At 43.7% G+C, this 19,156-nt stretch overlaps 1 long non-coding RNA gene across 1 annotated transcript in view; it reads left to right on the top strand.

Moving 5' to 3' along the window:
• LOC146822616 (uncharacterized) overlaps positions 1-17,338 on the top strand; it is a 123,819-nt gene extending 106,481 nt beyond the window's left edge. The window contains exons 4-6 of the long non-coding RNA XR_014962066.1: positions 3,706-3,758; positions 8,627-8,679; positions 13,300-17,338. This is a non-coding gene — a long non-coding RNA (uncharacterized LOC146822616). The remainder of the gene's footprint in view (positions 1-3,705; positions 3,759-8,626; positions 8,680-13,299) is intronic.
• The last annotated feature ends 1,818 nt before the right edge of the window (positions 17,339-19,156 follow it).

The following is a 19,156-nucleotide window of genomic DNA, read 5'->3' as shown; positions in this document are numbered from 1 at the left end:
TCCATGTCAAGAAAGCAGGAAGTGACATTCTGTCTTTTGCTCCTGCAAAAGGGGACAGGAAGGGGGCCTAACTGGAGAGTCTGTCGCCACATTACAAAGGCAGCAAGGCTTTAGAAGCTCTCCACCATGGATGGCTTTTCCTGACCAGGGGGAGGTGTGAACAACTCCATCCAGAAAAGGCATTGGTCTTGGCCTCAGAGATGATGGTGGGGAGGTGGAGTGGGGGAAAAAAGGCTTCCAGATGATCCGGGTCAATGTCTGTAATCAATGTGCTTGGTGAGATGTAGTGCGGTGTAAGTTTTGCATGTATTTGATGCTGAGGGTAAAGGGGCACCTCACAAATATGGTCAGCTAAAGATTTTGGTATCCAGGCTTATCCTGGTGTATCAGCCATGCCAGAAGTTGGCCTGTGCGATCAGGTGTTGCATGGGCACGTGAAGAGAGTGCTGCGTTGTTCAGAAATCGGAGTTGTTCCAGTAAATAGGTGTGTTCGCATTGCGCCTCGACCAGTCATTGGGCCTATGTCTGGTCAGTTACTGCGTGTGTTTCAAAGTGAAGGAGTTTGCGCTCAATGGATGTGATCTCAGTCTAATTGTTTAAGAGTTTTCCCGATCAGCCTCAGGCAGTGCCGCCTGACAGTCAGTTTAAAGGCATTCCATTTAGTCAGCTTGTCAGTGGCAGTGTAATTATTAAACTCCAAATAGTCTTCCGTGCCCGTATCCAAGGAGGCGTGGAAGAGTGGGTCCTGAAGTGCTGCGGACTGGAGGTAACATGTGGGTATGGCAGGTACGGTATCTCCCCATGTCAGCTGCAGATATTGTGGCCTATGGTCCGAGTGTGTGCAGCCTAAGTAAGCCATATGTTGGATTATGGGGAGTAGATTGGCTGCCCCAACTAAACAGTGCAGTCTTACATATAGATTTGGTGTGCGTGACAGGGGACAGAAAGGGCGATCCAGGTCTATATCAAAAACAGAGTTGAAATCGCTCCCTAGGAGCCATGGGATCCCACTCCAGATAGCGCGTGTAGGAATGAGGCTTGAGGGTTGATCCTTTTTTAGGACATGTAACATCTCTAATTGGAGACAGCGCCCATCTACTAACACAAACCAGCCATACATACCTATTATAACATCATCTGCTGGCAAAAGGGACTCCCGTCATCACCCAGACCAGCACCCCTCTCACAAAAGAGGAGTAGTTTGTAGCAAACACCTGTCCTCGCCACCACCATTGGAGTTTGTGAGTCTCAGCCAGTGGCAAGTGTGTCTCCTGTAGGAGTGCAATGTCTGTGGATCAGCGTTTAAGGTAGGAGGATAGTGCATAGCAGCAAGAGGATGTATGCATACCCCTCACGTTCCATGTGAGGAAGTTAGTGTGGTTCATGCAGAAGCGTGATGTGATCCCACATGTGACAACAACATGAGGGGAGAGGGTTCATTGCATTGGGTGTTAATGCCTGCAGGTGAGGGTGACCAGAGGCGTGGTGGAGCCTTGGGCATTCAAACATAACTGGGGAGAGAAGGAAAATGAAAACCGGTACCATCATTAGGGCAGAGGAGCAACAGGTATCCGACCAAACTGCCAAACTATCAGAGGCAAGTACATGCCCTACACGCTAATTAGGGGAAGCAAATAGGGCAGTGTGAAGACCAGGAGTGCAATGCCCCATCTCGCAGTATGCAGAGACATCAACTAATACGACAGATAGTTACACAACAACCGTGCATCCCATTACGGGGTCTACCTGAATGGTATGATGGATGTCATGTCTTCTGGGGATTGGGCCAGTACCAGCTGCACTGTAAGAGTGATGAATGCATACACAAGCAATACAGTCAGAGAATAAGAGAGGTAACAACAAGTCAGATTGAATTGTAGCGACAGAGAACAATGATTCATATAATGTCATCTGCAGGCTGGGGGTGACCTTAGGTGGGTCCAACAAGACAATTCCAGGGGGCCACGTAGTGGAGGAGCCATCAACACTAAAAGACTTCATAGACCTTGCATTGGGTCCCGGACTCTGTCTATGTTTTCGTATTGTGGACGCCATTTGCAGTGCCTGTCTTCGCTCTAGGATTACCTGCTCCAGATTAGGCGTGGAGCAAGGCTGCATGGGGAGGTGTTCCCACTTTCCTTGCCTGCGACTGTGACCTCACACTGCTTCCTCAAGATGTGTTGCCACTCAAGGTAGGGAGCATGTTGTTGTGAGGCCCTTGGACTTCATCCAATTCCATGTATCTTCAGCAGAGTCAAAAAAGTGTGTAGACCCCTCTGCTTTCACATGGAGTCGAGCAGGGAACAAAAGCAAATAGCGTATGTTCAAATCACTGAGACGTCGCTTAACAACAGCAAGAGAGGAGCTTTTCTGGCCCTGCACCGCCATAGTGTAGTCAGGAAATCATAACAAAGGTATTGCCCACTTGCATATTCTGTAGTTTACATGCCTCGTGTAAGATGGAGTCACAATCTCTGTAATTAAGTAGACAGACAAAAAAGGCCCTGGTTGACTCCAGATGGTGGGCACTAAACTGGTACACTGTGGGTTCGCTCGACAGTGAAGAAGGGAGAGAACTCTGCGTCTTGCAGCAAAATGCGGATCCAAGTCTCAGGGTAAGTCCTTGCATCAAGACCCTACACACCTTTCGGCAGACCAACTACATGAATATTGTTTCTTCTGGATCTACCTCCTGCATTATCCATTCTACATTCCATTGTGTGAACACAGTCCAGCGGGTTTTACAAGTGGGTTACTGATTCCCACATTGTCGGTTCGAGCTCAGCCATCATGTGTTTAACATCACACACTCTGTCCTCCGGCTTGGGATGGTCTGCATGCAATAGGGTGGAGTCTGCCATGACCTCACAATTCTGCTTTCAATCTATGAGTGTGCCTGCTTGAGAGTTGCTCCAATTCACCAACTGTAGCACAATGTCTAGCTTAGTTCCCAAGGACATGTCCGAGTCCGGCAGGTCCGTTGCAGCAGATACTCATGTTTTCTGCTCCACAGTCGATGATTGTCTTAGTGTTGCAGGCTGAGTCCTGGATCAAAGGCAAACCATGGCCAATCGGTGCATTCCAGAGACTGATGGGGGCCCAGAGCAGGTGACTCACATACAGAGGCTCCTTTTCACATCCCACCATACACGATCCAGAAGGGCCCTACAGCTGTGTGACCCAGGTTTTTTCACATTAGCTGGAGGTAACACAAGTGGAGGCGCTGTCACTTGAGACACTGAGAGGCTGGTAGTGTGGGGAAGGCGGCTGCAGACAAGTCAAGCAGGGCCCGCTTGTGTGTGCTTTATTGTGTGATTGTCAGAGGCTGCACCAAATTGACTTGAACGGAAGCAGAATGATGCTAATTCCCAACTCCTCTAATCACTTTCCCAGCCGAATGCCTTTTAATGCAATTAGGCTGAAGAAACCGACGGGGAAGAGGGGTAGGGGATAAAGAAGAGACAGCTACTCTTCCATCAGGTTCTCCTCAATGGCTATTATATTTCGTCTGAGGGTGCTGAACTGCAAAGGAAAAATAACCTTAATATATCTCAGATTTTTAATTAAATACAATTCCTTAATTCTTTACTATAGCGTCTTTATTATTTTTGTTTTTTTAGTTATGGCCTCTCTTCTGGTTTAGGCTATCATAATAAAGCTTAATACAACTGTCTTCTTTAACTGATGTTCTGTTTTTTTCTTCAGGTATACTTCAGGCTGAATTGGCACTAGGAACCAGTAGCAGTTGTGGAGCTGTGGTAAGTATGAATTATTAATGCAGTAATCACCCAAAAACATGGGTACGATTCCTCTAAATACAGAATTTCAAACCCTTCAAATGATAAAAAAATCCTCTGATAATTTCAAAGGGATACACTGTGTTAACAACCTTAATTCCTAATTACTTAATCACTCAGAAACGTTTTCCTCACTGAGAATTAAGAAAAACTCTCCAAAGTAAACCAGGTCAAAACTAGGAATGCCCAGCATATAATCTCTATTGAGTAATTTACTCAGTGCGTAACGTGTGCATTGAACTAATCAAATAAAGCGTCTCCGTGATACACATGAGCCAACAATAGAAGTAAGCGTCTCCGTGATACACATGCACCAACAATAAATTCACAAAGAATTAATTCCCTTAGTTTGTCTAGCTGACACTAAGTGGAAACGCCAGTATCATGCGCACTACTGTTTTCCTTACAAATATCCAAAGACACCTGCGCACTATGAAAACAATAACTTTGTGTTGCCAGGTTACCAGGACTCTCTCCACTTCAGAGTAAATGCTAATAAACGGAAACGCCTTCGTGTAAAACAGAAAAAGGCTTCAAGACGTTATCCCCTCAAACATGGATAAAACTTCAGGAAATCAATAACAAGTCTCAAATGCCAAATTCATGTAATACTGTACTTTTCTGTTCTAGACAGGAACGCGCCACAACTCTAAGACCAGCGATGACCCAAAACTCGACGAAAAAATAGCTTAACTAGCTAGCGTTTCGAAACAAAGAAAAAACGACCGTTACCTCCAAGTTCCTCAGACGAAGTGCGAGGGTTCTAATGCCTAAGTTGTCAAAGTTCTAACTCAGTCTTCAAAGCCCCTAAACACTAGAGCGCTAACCTATGACCCTTTTCTGTCCTTCTAGCAGCCATCTTGGGGTTCCTCCAAGTGTTGTATCTAGCTCTAGCTACTCCATTCCTCACTCTGCGTAACGCCTGATGCGTGACCACATTAACTGACAACTTCTTTTTAGTGTCTGTGGGCTGGGTTCTGACAGTACCCCACCGCAAGGGTGGCTCTTCCACACCTGGTTTAGTTACTGTATGCCAAAGATGAGGTGGATTGGGTAGTGGTTGTAGCAACCCTTTAGGAGCTTGTCTCTCAGACTTCCCTCTGGCACAATTTTCACAAGTAGCAACATAATGATAAATGTTGTTAGTCATATTTGGCCACCAAAATCTTTGTTTAATTAATTCAACTGTCTTTTGGATTCCCTTATGTCCAGCCAACACATGATCGTGACATTCTTCCATAGCTTCCTTCTGCAGATCCACCGTGGGTTACAAGGCCCCCTCTTGAAAGGGTAAACTGTCTCGGATGTCTCTGTTGGACATCTGGGCTGCCCATTCCTTCATTTCACCTTCGCTCATGATTTTCTGCACTTAGTTTTCCTGGGTACTCTTAAGAATCGCCCCAATAACTCTTCCTTCTTCAATATTGCTTTAATCCTCCAATTTTTCTGGGATATCTTCAGTGCCAATTCATGATAAAGCATCTGCCTTGCCATTTTTTGTTCCTAGACGATAAGTAATCACAAAATCGTAATCAGCAAAGTACAAGTACCGTTGAAGTTGACAAGGGGTTAATGTTCTTGCCGATTTTAAAAACTTAAGATTTCGATGATCCGTGTAGATGGTAATGGTATGTTTCGCCCCAAGCATGTAGTGCCTCCATTCCTTAAAGGCGTCTTTGAAGGCTAGTAATTCTTTTTCTGTTATGATGTAGTTCACCTCCGCTGGGGTCAGTTTCCGAGAACTAAAAGTAACTGGATGAAGCTGGCCTGTTCTTTTATGTCTTTGTGATAGCATTGGTCTCCACATAAAATGGCTCTGATGGGTCAGGATGCAACAACACATGTGCCGTCGTAAAGGCCTCCTTCAGAAGCACAAATGCTTCTTCTGCCTCTTTGGCCCATGCAAAACGAACTTCCTTCTTTAATAGTTTTGTAATTGGAACCAGCTTCTTGGAGAACTCTGGAATGAACCTACTATAGATATTCGCAAAACCGAGGAAGCTATGCACTTCCTTGACAGATTGCAGAGATTTCCACTCAATTACCACATCATCTTTGCGTTTGTCCATCGTTATTCCTTCAGGAGACAGGACAAAGCCCAGGAATTCTACTGTAGTTACTCCGAAGCGCATTTCCCCAGTTTCACAAAGAGTCTGTTTTCCCTTAATTTTTGTAATATTCCTTTTACAGGTTTCTCATGTACTTTCTCGTTATCAGAATATATCAAGATGTCATCAATGTACACAATTGCACACTGGTCAACATATTCCTTCAAGACATTATTGATAAAGTGTTGGAAGGCTGCCGGAGCGTTGCAGAGACCATAGGGCATGACTTGATATTCAAAGAGCCCGAATTAGGTCCTAAATGCCGTCTTCCACTCATCTCCTTCTTTGATTTGTACCAGATGATAGGCTCTTTGTAGATCCAACTTAATATAGATTCTTGCACCCTTGACTTGATCCAAGAGGACTGATATTAATGGCAAGGGGTATCGATTCTTTACTCTGATTCAATTGATCGCTCTATAATCGATACAAGTTCCCAATTCGCCATCCTTCTGAGGGATAAAGAAAAGTGGTGAAGAGACTGGAGATCGGGATGGCCGCATAAATCCATTTCCTAAATATTTCTGTATATGGTCCTTTAAATGAGTGTTCTCTTTCTCAGTCAGTGCATAAATGCGGCTGCAAGGCAAATTGGCTCCCGGCTCCAACTCAATTTTACAGTCATACGTTCTGTGAGGAGGAAGCTTCTCTGCGTCCGTCTCACTAAAAACATCACTGTACTCTGTATATTCTCTGGGCAACTCAACTGTGTGTATAACACACACTGACGCAACACTATCACAAATGTGAGTGTCAGGGGTTAACCTTCGATCCTGCTTTGAATTCTGATAGCAATTCTCATTGCAAAAGTCAGAATCCATAGTTATTGTTCTGGAACTCCAAATAATAGTGGGATTATGCTCAGTGAGCCATGGCAGTCCCATTATTAACTGGAACTGTGGGGCATCAATCAAGTTAAATTGTAATTTCTCCCAATGACCATCCGTAGACTCCAACTCCACCGGCTCTGTGTGACTCACAATGGGTCCTGAAGATAAATTGGTGCCGTCCACTGCCCTGACTGCTTCACTTTTCTCTTTTTTAAGGGCCTGTATACCAATCTTCTCTGCAAACCGTAGATCTCAAAAATTGCCAGTGGCTCTGGAATCCACCATCACCGTGATTCCATTCAAGCAAGTTTCTCTGAATCTCAATGTCATGTGCATGATCAAATGAGGCAATGAGAACTGTAATGTATTTGCCAGGGTATGATCCTTAGGAGTTGTATCTAAACTTGCATCCACCAGTCCATCTCTTCCTATTGGTAGTGCTGCCAGTTTTCCTTCGGCACTTGCTTTGGCTTCTTAGGACAATTTCGAACAAAATGTCCTCCCACTCCACAATATAGACACTGCTTGTTCAATCTGCGTTTTTCCTTCTCCTCCCTTGAGAGTGGACCTCTAATCATCCCTATCTGCATAGGCTCAGTCCCACGCTGGCCTTCTACTGCTCTAGCTAGTTCAGATTTTGCATGATCATAACACAGGATACTAGGACGAAATTCTCTTCTCTTCTCTCCTTTTTCCTCATTTTGTCGAAAGTCAATTTCCAACACTATATCTATAAGAGACGAAATTTCAGTTGGTTGATTTGGTACTTGAGCAAGAGCATCTTTCAACTCCTCTCTTAGCCCCCGATAAAATACTGCAGCTCATTTGTCCTCTGGCCAATTTGTCCCCACTACCAGTTTATTAAATTGAGGTATGCTATTAATTCTCGATTCCCTTGTCTTATTTCAAGCAATTCGTTGTCTTTAGCTTGAGAAACTCGTCGACGATCAAAAAACCTGTGGAACTCTTTCTTGAATTCATCTAGATCATAAAGCATTGGATCGTTCCTTGAAACCAAAGGTATAGACCATGCTGCTGCGTCTCCACTTAAGTATGATAATTAGAACGCCACTTGTGATTGTGCGTCGGGGAAGACTGCTGGCCTACACATAAAATGTAAAGTACCTTATGTCCAAAATATTTGTGCCTTTTAGGGGTCCTCAGCAAACCTTTCTGGTGGCACCAAGGGATTACTGGTGACAACAAGTAAATTACTTGGGTGGTAACCTTGGCCTGTGAAGTAGTCATGTCACTCAATAATTCTTCTATGAACGTAGGAAATTTAGGTTTAGGTTCTGTGATTAAACTATTTATCTTAATTGCTATTTCAGAGGTTTCTCTTCTTGAGTTTAGGAGATCTTGTCTTAACTCTCTGTTTTCCTCTCTGACCGCTATCAATTCTTTTTGTATTCCTTCTAATACTTCTCCCAACCTTTTCAAATCGAAGCCTTCAGCCATTCTGCTCCGGTGCAAAAAACAACGTGGGCACGTCACTCTGTCGGAGGCTGCACCGAAATGACTTGCACAGAAGCAGAATGATGCTAATTCCCAACTCCCTTAATCACTTTCCCAACCGAATGCCTTTTAATGCAATTAGGCTGAAGAAACCAATGGGGGGAAGGGGTAGGGGATAAAGAAGAGAGAGCTACTCTTCCATCAAGGTCTCCTCAATGGCTATTGTATTTTGTCTGAGGGTGTTGAACTGCAAAGAAAAAATAACCTTAAGACATCACAGATGTTTAATTAAATACAAATCCTTAATTCTTTACTATAGCGTCTCTATTATTGCTTACCCTTTTTTAGTAGCCATAGCCTCTTTTCTGTTTTAAGCTATCATAATAAAGCTTAATACAACTGTCTTCTTTAACTGATGTTCTCTTTTTTTCTTCAGGTATAATTCAGGATGAATATGCACTAGGAACCAGTAGCAGTTGAGGAGCTGTGGTAAGTATGATTTATTAATTCACTAATCACCCTAAAACATGGGTACGATTCGTCTCTAAATACACAATGTCAAACCCTTCAAATGATAAGAAAATCCTCTGATAATTTCAAAGGGATACACTGTGTTAACAACCTTAATTCCTAATTACGTAATCACCTGGAAACACTTTCCTCACTGAGAATTAAGAAAAACGCTCCAAAGTAAACTAGGTCAAAACTAAGCATGTGCTGTATATAAACTCTATTGAGTAATTCACGCAGTGCGTAGTGTGTGCATTGCACTAATCAAATAAAGCATCTCCATGATACACATGCGCCAACAATAGAAGTAAGCATCTCCGTGATACACATGGGCCAATAATAAATTCACAAAGAATTAATTTCCTTAGTTCGTCTAGCTGACACTAAGTGGAAATGCCAGAATCATGCGAACTACTGTTTGCCTCACAAATATCCAAAGACACCTGTGCACTATGAAAACAATAACTTTGTGTTGCCAGGTTACCAGGACTCTCTCCACTTCAGAGTACATGCGAATAAAGGGAAATGCCTTTGTGTAAAACAGAAAAAGGCTTCAAAACGATATCCACTCAAACATGGATAAAACTTGAGGAAATCAATAACAAGTCTCAAATGCCAAATTCATGTAATATTGTACTTCTCTGTTCTAGGCAGGAACGCGCCGCAACTCTAAGACCAGCGACGACCCGAAACTCGACGAAAAACTACCTTAACTAGCTAGCGTGTCGAAACAAGGAAAAAATGACCGTTACCTCCAAGTTCCTCAGATGAAGTGCGAGGGTTCTAATGCCTCAGCTGTCAAAGTTCTAACTCAAGCTTCAAAGCCCCCTAAACACTAGAGCGCTAACTTGTGACACCTTTCTGTCCTTCTGGCGGCCATCTTGGGGTTCCTCTAAGTGTTGCATCTAACTCTAGATACTCCATTCCTCACTCTGCGTAATGCCTGATGTGTGACCTGATTAACTGACAACTTCTTTTTAGTGTCTGTGGGCTGGGTTCTGAAAGTGATGGAGCGTCACAGAATGAGCCGCCCAGGAAGGTACCAGGGTAGTGTGTCCATCTGTAGAGCACAGGAAGGGCCATTGCAGCTGGGACTCGTGGGCACGTGCCTGTTGTAGCAGTGGCACCGCAACATAAGCAGCTTCGGACACGTGGGCGTTGAAGCTTGTGAGGTGTTGTTGCAGGATCTTTGGTGTGATACGTGGCATCCGCTCTGTGTTGGCAGTGCTATCCTCAGAGGCTGGCTTACTGACAGCCTCTCACTCCACAGGTCATCACAGCACAAGCAGCTCTGGTGCCGCAAGGATCCCCCAGAGTCTGATAATGGGAGGAGGGGACAGATGGAGGTGTTTCTTAGGGCATGCAGAGGTAAGCAGGCTCGGGCAGTAGGCAACTCAAGTGTGCAACCAGAAGGCACCAAGGAGGAGTGAGGAGGCTGGCCAGAGAGTTCAATGGAGATGATTGCAGCTTCGGTTCAGGTTGCAGCCCCTGCCTCTGCCGGCGGCCTCCAACAGGTTGCACCAATGTCAGTACCAGTGCACCAGGTAGTCAGCCACCCCGAAGCCCACCACTGCACACCGCAGTGCAATGAAAGGGTCTCATCCCATCTTGCGCCCCAGGTTGCTTCAAACAGGCCCAACACCAGGTCACAGGCAAGCCACAAGTCTCTGCGCAAATGCCTGTGAATCAGTTAGACAGGGCAATGCACATTTGGTCAGGGCGTGGTCAGGGCCCTGCTTGGCACTGATCATCCATCCAGGTCTTATCACTCCCCCATCGTATTGTGGGCCATTAGTGATCTCTTGCAGTTACCCAGTGTGTCTGGATCTGCCCCGGGCCCGCCACAGGACTTGTCAAGTTGAATCAGGCTGTAGATGGCCTATGGGTACCAAACGCCCCCAATCGCCGTAAGGGGGTATGTGGAAATAAAGGGGGGGCCGATATCCTCACGACGCAGCGGCCAGATGCAGCGCAGGAGAGAAGTGGTGGTCCGAATCCTTTCTCGCTGCAACCCGGCAAGTCACATACAGCACTTGGATGGTCTGTTTATCCCTTGCAGGCTGTAAGACCCACCTCCTCTCAACAGCATACCTCCTTTCTGCGCAGCTAAAACTCCTCTGGGCAAGCACAACTCAGCTCTGGACCCGGGTGGCTCCCTAGGCAGTCCGGTTACCGCAGTGACCGCTGCGCCGTTACCACAGGGCAATGAGCCTCGTCCAGGCCCCCAGCAGCACTCTAGCCACCATTCCATGGAATCGCTCAGTATGGATACCAGCAGGTGCAGGGCGATCTCAAGAACATGACCGTGCATGCGGTGACTTCGGATGTATCGTTGTGTCATGGATAAATGCCAGATAACAAGGCAGAGCAGAGCTTTTCTAAGGTGCTTAAGCCATCTTGGCATGGTTGGTCACACCCCCCCTTTGACAAGAATTAATATTGTCCCATGAATTGCTGATGGTCTTGATAATTCAGTCAAACTACAATAGGTATTATCATATCTATTTTTAATATGAATGATATTGAATTGTCAAAACTTAAATGACTTTAGGTGGGAAGTGAATTCTATTCGCCTGTCAATGGACATAGAGGTGGAAGTGTTATTCTTTGCCACAAAAGCCTTAATTTCTGAAATTCTACTAAAGGAGTGCTATAGTGAAGTCACTAGATAAAAATGCCTTTCTTCATTTCATATTTATGAACTGGTTATATGGGATCATAAGTTTTAGGCTTCAATTAAATCTAAATTATCTACTATTTCAATGATAATATATTTCTATGTGGAGATTTTAATACTTTGGATCCATTTATTGATAGAGAGTCTAAAATGTGTTCTGGATAAATCCCACAAAGCTTTTGAAACTGCTGTAGCATCTTGACTTTATAATCTGAACACAATTTCTTTTTTCTCTCCAGTACATAGTACATTGTCTCACATTGGTTATATTATGATTAGTAAATCTTTCAAACTTTCTTTACAATATGCACAGAAGGGAGCCATTTGTATTTTAGATTATGCTTCTGTTATCGCTAGATTTGATGCTTCAAAATTGGTTCAAAAAATGGAAGAAGTAAAATTTCTGGCTCCTTTCTGATCAGAACTTTTATGAAGAAATTGACATTTTTGTAAGGATTTTTTTAACGTAATAATCCTGTATTCTTATTCCTATTTCTTTTCTTTTTACTATTATTATTGATGGTAGTAGTAAGTAATAATAATAATAAAAATAGTAATAATAATAATACATTATTCTTAGTAGGGGTGGTAACTAATAATGATAATAATAAATGCAATTTAATTAACCCATCAATAATAATTAGGATGCTTTTAGAATGATGTTTTGGGTATATACTATAGCCCATCTCGTCAAAAAGACAAAATAATCTACTGTTCAATACCTTCTCAATACATTATAATGCTTAATTGCATTCAATTGTTAGTGCATGAATATTTCACCGTCAAATCCTCTTCTATGCCTAATGAGCTTATTGCTGCTAAATTTGCACTAAATAAGATTGCTATGTTAACTGTTTGCGTTAAGTTACATATTAAATCTAAATTATATAGTGGTCAAAACAAAAGTATTTACAAATGAAAAGAGAGATCTAATTAATTAATTGTATTGTCAATGAAAGTGATATACCTATTGCTGTTGCTGATATATCTAAATCTTTTGAAAATTATTATAAAGACCTTTATACTGAAGATTGTAATGCTAGTCACTCTAATATGGATACCTATGGATACCTTTTTTCTTGCATTCCCTAAATTAATTAATCGTCTCTATATTTCTTTGAATTGGGCAAAGATTTTTCAGTAGGCAAGATTATAAATGCCATAAATATCTATAGCAGCTAGGCCGCACGGCTTTTATATTAATTCAATTTCTTATTTTTCTTCTTATTTTGCCCCAATGGTCTGCAACTATTTAATACACTTTTATTTGATCTGCATGCTCAGGAGACTATTCTGCAAGTCCATATCACTGTTCTCCCTAAGTGATAATCGATATTACAAACATTTGAGACAGATATCTTTGATTAATAGTGAACATAAGATGTATGCTAAAATTCTTGCCCCTGGATAAAACCTATTATAACTCTTCTTATTAAACCTGGTCATTATGGTTTTGCTAAGGGCAGAATCGCTGCTAATAATGTTAGTTTGTTTTCCAGCATTTTTCTCTCTAGCCCTAAAATAATTCTTCTCTAGCTGCTGTGTCCCTTGATTCGCTGAAGACCTTAGAACTTATAAATTGGAATTATATGTTTAAATCTCTTTTATAGTTTGGTTCTTTTGGGGATAAATTAATTCATTGTATTAACCTCATATGCTAATCCCTAGGCTTGTGTCCTTTCTAATGCTTATTCTTCTGCATATTTTATTTGGGTCGTATCCCTAGACAAGACTGTACTCCGTCCCTCTTGTTATGTATTTTATGTCGTGAATCCTTTTTTTTTTTAAAGAAAGATTAACATGTAATGTAGCATTTAGCCATGTAGCATATCTCAATATCAGTAGGACCTTATGCATTTCCAAAGAATGCATCTGTTTAAGAAAAACACTGATTTCAATCTGTATTTCTTGTTTGCTTTCAGCATGCAATGTTGTCTTCAAGGCATTTCATCTCTTTCAACCCGATGGTCATTATGTGGTGTGAGGCATCTGGGAGGATTGTGAAGTTGGACTGCACTGCTAAACCATCACTACATTGTGAATACAAGGGATAATGCCTGAAGCAGTATATGACAGCATTAGGAGGTGTAAAGGTATCATGCATACCTTTTGGGTTTCCTTAAAGGTCTGGGGGTTATTATTTAAATGTAGTTGGTCTTTGCAGATGATGTGAGAAGTTGCGTGATAATGAATTTATATGGGATTATTTCGGCAGTTCTCATATGAAACCCTCTGAGCTGTCTGATCACCCGATCACGAAGGTGGGGCCATTGAGGATATAAGTTTCCTCATATATGATTCGAGTAGCTCCGTGAACCTTTCTTAGTTACCGAGGCAATACTGAGAACCCCACCAACCCGGCCAAAGCTATCCGAAATGCCAATTGTCTCTGTACCCCCAACAGCTGGCACCAGAATATCAACTATTGAAAAAACAGTCTAGTCATGAAAATAAATTGGCAATACTGCAGTAAAAACAAAGTAGCAGACAAATACGCTTTGCATACCCTCACTAACTTGAGGTATCCTCCTGGAGATAAGTAACATGGCAGACTAGAAAGCCAACACAAAGGGCAGACATGGAACATGTATAAAAGTGCAGCAAGCATGTTCCAGCCACAGGCTGACTACTCACAACACACCAGTAGCTGCAGCCACTATCATCTGAACGTGAGGTGCTTAGTACTACATATAAGAGGTAGAACATAAAAACATGTTGCTAAACCATGATTTTGTCGGGTGGCCTTGTATAGAGCCATTCACAAGGCATTATCAATTCATTGGCCATCCATGCAGCTCCACTACGCAAAATAGTTCCTGTATCCATACAGATGTGTGTCTGTTTAATTCGATTTAACGAGATTAGCAGGTTCTGGAATCACAAATATTACACATGTAGACTTCTGTTAAAAATATTCAGTGAGAAGTTCTCAGAACAGCACTCACGGAAATGCTACAGTAATCAGAAACTCTTTGCTTTCCTAAGTCATACATAGATAGCTCACCCAATGCTGTTTTTACTTTGTAGTTTATTTTTATGAATTGGAGCAAAAACTGCAATTTACAAACTGCAAAAAACATGTCTGGATCACTACTCATCCCTGATGCAGGAGAACTTGAGAGCTTCTCTCTAGGCGCATCCACTGTTCAAAGTCAATTTTCACAGTGGTTTGAACTCTGTCATGCCTTTATCTGTGGGGTGCTGGTGCTAATGGGCCATACTGTACATCTTATCAAGAACGTGCTGGCCTGTCCATTTTAATGTGTGACACAATTATATTTGAATAACTCCTTCAAATGTGACATATATTTACCACTGTGTGTGAGTTAAAATGCAGATTTTGTGTTTATTTCCAAACATCTTTGAAGTTGCTTCTTCAACTGACTTTGATATCTTATGAGCTGTTCTTGCTTGCATAATGAGATATCAAGTCAAGCATAACTTTATTCGCTACATTTCAGTGGCATAAACGCAAAAACTACACAATGCAAACAAGCAAATAAATAAATATCGATCCAAACAAATAAAATAGGACAACTGTACTAAATTCATAAAGCAAGGTGCATGGTGGCCTCACATTATTGCACATTTCCTTATTTTAACCATTTGCCATGTGAAAGAGGCCACAAAGCAGCAAATTAGAGGACTCTTTAACCGTTGTAAAAACAGCAGGGCAGGTCTGCAGTGGCTAAATTTTAATCCTTTAAGAAGCGGCAATAAAAACTTTCCTAGGTATGTGATAAAAGGAGCAGAAAAGCATAATATGCAAAGTCGACTGGACAGACTTGCCATCCCATTGACAGTGGCTAAATCCTTTAATGTGCAACTGTTAGCTGGAAATCCCAACAAAATCTGGTGAGTACAAAGCGCTGCAGTCTGTTGAGAATAAAATAAAGGTACTTTTGAAGGCCCTCAAATGCCTACTAGATTACATGTGCACACTATCAGTTTGAGATTATTCAAGGATGCTCTCAACGAGGCCTTTTGATGAAATAGTTGTTTTATATAACCCTTTTCAAATAATGGGCAGGACCAGGGGAATAAAATAGGCCTGGATGATCTATAATTTCTGAGGCTGCCTTCAGGTAGGCAAGCCAAGGAATGTCTAAGGCTGCATGTAGTCGAAGATGATCTTTTATAGCCAGTTTGTGAAGGATGGCCTCTTACTTTGCCCCGAGTGCCATAATAATAAGGGGGGATAATTTGATTCTATCCTCAATATACGGGGCACAGCTTTTGGGAACCGCCAAGATTTTCCTATGAAAAGTATTTTCTACTTGTTCCAACCTATGTACATCTATTATGCCCCAGATACCAGCCCCGTACATAGCAATAGCAAAACGTTTGCTAAAGTAAATCTCCAACAACTTCTTCACTGGTTATGAGTCCAACATTTTACAAAATCCATGAAAACCTGTGACTGATTTTTCAAGAAGTACTATCTTATTGAACAACATCGTTTACCGCATCCGTTTATTGCAAAAGGGATTCCTAAATATGAGGAGGCCACCTCTGAAACCTTTGACTTTTTTATAAAATGAGAGGGTTTTTTGGTCGATCCTGCCCCACAGATCATTGCGGATGTTTTGCGCTCGTTGACCCTTAAGCCTAAATTGTGCATAAAATCATCAATTAAACATTGTAGGCCTCTCCCTGTCCTTGCCACAAGGACCGTATCATCTGCATATAAAAGAATGGGGGGGCACGGCCATCAACATGGCTGTGTAGCCCCAAACATCGGAGACCAAACCAAATACAACCCTAAATCCTGCCCTTCTATCGCCATCCTTACCTGCAAGCTATACTATTGTACAAATGGGCCAAGAGGGAGCTGAGAAACCAGCTTTAGACCCATCAGGGAGATGAGTGCCTTTGGGCTGCAGACAGGGCTTGGAGCCAAGACGGAGCCCCGGGCGGGAGGAGCAGCGGTGAAGGGAAGCCAGAGACACCCACAACCCACATGGAGAGCCGGTGCCCGAGTGGAACCTTGGTCGTGACGGGGCGGATTCCAGGCCTGGGCAGATCAGCCCTTGACCAATCCACCCAAAGAAATCCTGAACACAGCCAAGACAGGTGCAACAACGGTGCCAGGAGGGTTGAGATGCCCACAGCTGATGGGAGGTGAGCAGATCGAGAGCCAGGGCCTGGGCGTGGCCTGAACGTGACGGGACTGATGTCTGCAACAGATTGACTCGGGCAGGGCCGACTCCTGTGAGGCGACCCAACGAGCAGACCTCTGGGAGGTCCCTAGTGCCCAGCCCTTGTGGGCAAGATGGCGGCATGAAGAGCCCAAAGCCTGCCGCAGCCCACTGTGGGACGAGATAAGACACCCGCTGCCCATACACAGACCCAACTTCTCCAAGGCTGACTACGGTGGTGGACCGCCCACATGAGGCTGGCTCACCCGAAGAGATCCGGAAACTGGCTGGGGATGCCGCGGCATTGGTGTTACAGATCGCGCAGCTGCGGTAGGTGAAGGAAAGAAGAGATCTGCATGCCCAGAGCGGAAAACAGATCAATACAGTCAGACTGCAGGTAGCAGGAGGAAAAAAGTAGGTGGATCCAGGGCACCAGGCTGCGGGGTAAGGTGAAGAGAGGCCCTGCAGACATTTTCAGCCAGATGAATCGGTAACTCTGAGGACCAGCCAGAGGTAAACCTGGGGTAGCAAAGTTGACAAGGGAAGGCAACTGCATGTGGACACTCCAATAGACACCCAAAAATTCAGTCGGGAGAGAGGAGCAGTGAATTGGAGGGGGGAGGCTTCGCCACCCAATACCAGCAAAACTAGTGTAGAGGGTGCCCCTTAAAGCCGAGCACTGCAACGCAATGTAGAAGAGGCCCGATTGTAATCACAAGAGAGCTATCGGCCCGAGAGACTTCCAGTAAACAGGGCAAAGCATGTGGCAGTGAGGAGGGTGGATTCACCAGTGACCAGGACAGCAATACCTCCCAAACCAAAAGAAGATAGAAAAGAGATAGGCAGGTCACAACCAGGAAGTTAGCCCAAAAGTACGACGATGAAAAAGGTGCACTATCCTGAGCAAGATAGACAGTGAATCAAATACACACAATGGTCAGAGATAAAGAACCAAAGCAGTCAAGACAAGGCAAACTGGACCACTATGCGAAAGTAATGGGCCCGCCAGCAGGAGCAGAAGGGAAAACGTGGCCACCACTAGATAACATGGTCCTCCTGCAAGCGATACAGTCCTCCAGGGAAACACTGGAAGGGAGGATAGCAGGGGTGCGTTCTGAGGTAACTCTCCTCAGACAATACCTACAAAATGTGCTGGAGGGGGTGACGCAGGCGGAGCATCGCATATCGGAAGTGGAGGACATATCTCATACGCTCCATAAACAGGTCACAGGTCTCACTGAAGTTGCCTGGAAGGTGGATGATGCTGAGAATAGGGCATGTATAAACAACCTATGCTTTGTGGGATTCCTGGAGGGAGTGGAGAGAACGGATGAAGGTACTTTCCTAGTCCAGTGGCTGAGGGACTCCCTCCCAACAATACAGTTCTCATAATGCTTTGTAATCAAACAGGCGCATAGACTGGCCAACTCAAGACCTTTAATAGCCTGCTTCCTGAACTTTCAAGACCGTGATCTGATACTGCGGGAGATGAGAATACGGGAGGAAGTCCGGTATGCCAATACAAAAAGTATTGTCTTCCCAGACTATTCAAGTGAAGTTCAGAAACAAAGGTGGACCTTTGATTCCCTGAAAGCAAAGCTGAGACTACTCCACCGGCAGTATATGCTGCTCTTTCCGGCGAAACTCAAGGTCATATATCAGGGTAAATCTCTCTTCTTCCAGACGCCGGAAGAGGCCTGGTCCAGGGTTCAAGAGCACCTCCCACCAAGACGTAACCACAACTCTCTGGAGGCCTCTCACACAGCTACGGTGTGGGGCACAGATGCTAAGCAAAGGAGATACATAGACCCAACTGGGCGAGCAAGAAATGGACGGGGACACCCCTCAGATGAAGCAAACTTCCCACAGAGGAGATTCCCTCGACAGAGACAGAAGAAGATGAACAAAAAAAGCCGGATAGATGAAAATAACTCAGAGTCAGCATGCATACCACCCTAGACCGATCGGAACAAGACCGCACGATAGACACGGACAGTGATCATTCACTACTACAGAAAATCACACACATGGAAGAACAAAACTCCAACGTGGTTGCCCAACAACCTATGTCACAGCAGATGCAGAAGGGTGGCGAGGAAGGTTGAGTAATCCTGGTTTGTCAGAGGCTGGAGGACAGTAAACCGGCACTAAGTGCCCTAAGACGCTTGCATACAACACCTAGTCTGTGTCTAGTTTAGGATAGGGAACACCACTTCTCTCATTTTCACATAGCACGGAAGGGGGTATTTCTAAGTGGAGAAGCAGTGGGGGGATAGACGTCTCAGTCTTATCTATGCCAAAGTTGTTATGTTGACCATTGGGAATAGGGGTAAGGGTAAGGGGAGAGCGTGGGGAGGGGGATCAGAGTTTGGGAGTTGAATTGTAAATTTTGACGATTAGAGGGTTGTTTAGCATCAAGTATCAGACGTAGAGAACACAGAATTAAGGGCAGTGAGGAACACAAACAAATCTGGAAGTATTCAACATGGTTAGATCACAGGACTAACCATCAAAACACAGGGTGAAGGGGGATACTCAGTATTGACATGGCATATCAATGGATTAGGAAAAAAAATTAAGAGAGGGTTGGTGGCCAGCTATTTTAAGAGACTAAAGCCAGACATAATCTTTTTTTTTTAAC

This window comes from Triturus cristatus, chromosome 5_2 (assembly GCF_964204655.1).
Source record: "Triturus cristatus chromosome 5_2, aTriCri1.1, whole genome shotgun sequence".
In the NCBI taxonomy this organism is placed as follows: Eukaryota; Metazoa; Chordata; class Amphibia; order Caudata; family Salamandridae; genus Triturus; species Triturus cristatus.
The sequence above is the reverse complement of the archived record's forward strand: the minus strand, read 5'-3'. Positions and strand labels throughout refer to the sequence as shown.